The 1,564-nt window shown below is 32.6% G+C and overlaps 1 long non-coding RNA gene across 1 annotated transcript; it reads right to left on the bottom strand.

Annotated features, from left to right (window-relative positions):
- Window positions 1-593: 593 nt before the first annotated feature.
- On the bottom strand, window positions 594-1,088 carry LOC124169582. The gene is made up of 2 exons (XR_006867155.1): window positions 1,057-1,088; window positions 594-929 (listed from the first exon to the last, which is right to left on the bottom strand). It is a non-coding gene; the product is annotated as an uncharacterized LOC124169582 (long non-coding RNA).
- Between the last annotated feature and the right edge of the window lie 476 nt (window positions 1,089-1,564).

Here is a 1,564-nt window from a genome sequence, read left to right as displayed (position 1 = left end):
TTCGTCAAAAAGACGTCTTCTAGACGTCATTTAGATGGTCAAAAAAACCTCTTAATCCCGGGTCAAAAAAACCTATTTCCTTCCCTCCACCATGACCTATCCACGACGTCTTGTGGTTCGTCAAAAAGACGTCTTCGGGACGTCATTTAGATGGTCGAAATAACGTCTTAATCCCAGGTCAAAAAAACCTATTTCCTTCCCTCCACCATGACCTATCCACGACGTCTTGTGGTTCGTCAAAAAGACGTCTTCTAGACGTCATTTGGATGGTCAAAAAAACCTCTTAATCACAGGTCAATAAAACCTATTTCCTTCCCTCCACCATGACCTATCCACGACGTCTTGTGGTTCGTCAAAAAGGCATCTTTAAGGCGTCATTTAGATGGTCAAAAAACCTCTCGATCCCGGGATAACAATACCTTTTTCCTTCCCTCCACCATGACCCAATCGCGACCTTTTCTTTTTGATCAAAAATACGACATTTTGATGGTTTAAATATTTTCAAAAATGAACCAAGAAGACATATTTTCTTCCCTCCACCAAGATTCAAGGAAAACCTCTTAGGAGATAAAAATAGGAGATAAAACATGAAATGAATGAAGTAATTTTTTAATTATATAACCAACAGAAAACTAAACAAAGATTAATGTCCGAGAAACGGAAGGTATAACAAAATGTAGAAAACTCCCACAGAGCACAAATATTGACAAAATGTCTATGTCTTATGCGTCTATATCTTATGCTAATATGAATATATCTTTAATAACTTGAAGACACCTTCTAAACATAATGTAGATATCTTAGCTGTCTCAAAGGCATCTGCAGCATTATCAATGAATGCATTCATGTTGATTCAATGTCTTGCAGTATAGGCCTTGAAGTATTTTCCATGCAAGTTTTGCCAATGTATTTTAACACCTTCATCAGGGCTATGAATAAATATGAGTACATAATTATGAAACATAAAAGTTTATGGCGATATTATTCATAATATTAAAATAAAAAAGAATTGTTGTTCATTAACAAAAAAGAAGAGACTAGAATTTTGATACATACCTGTTATTCCATTGAATTGGATTTGTTTATTGATGGTAACTAAGTTAATTCAGTACATAGTTACGTATCAATTTTGATTAAGTAAATAATTATAAATTTTGCTTGAATTGTTGATGACTGCTCTTTCCTTATAACTATTTTTGTTTTTCAAATATATATAATTTGTTTAAATAATCTTTTTGTCAAATTAATTACATAATCTAAAATATTGGTATTTTTGAAGTCCAATCAACAGCCATACTTTCATAAAATAGATATTCTATAGAATTTCTATTATTCTACTCTAGTATTCTCTAGAATATACATAGCTATATATATAGTAAAGACATTTAAAGAACGAGTTTTCCCAACTTTAAATCGCTTTTATGAACATTTGCCAGAAAAGTTGCCTATGCATTTTGGTGCACGTGCGCACTATGACTTCATCTATCCATCCACCTTCAAAGGAAATAGGTATTATTGACCTGGGATTAATACGTTTTTTTGACCATCTAAAAGACGTCTTAAA

This window comes from Ischnura elegans, chromosome 12, assembly GCF_921293095.1.
Source record: "Ischnura elegans chromosome 12, ioIscEleg1.1, whole genome shotgun sequence".
NCBI lineage: Eukaryota > Metazoa > Arthropoda > Insecta > Odonata > Coenagrionidae > Ischnura > Ischnura elegans.
The sequence above is the reverse complement of the archived record's forward strand: the minus strand, read 5'-3'. Positions and strand labels throughout refer to the sequence as shown.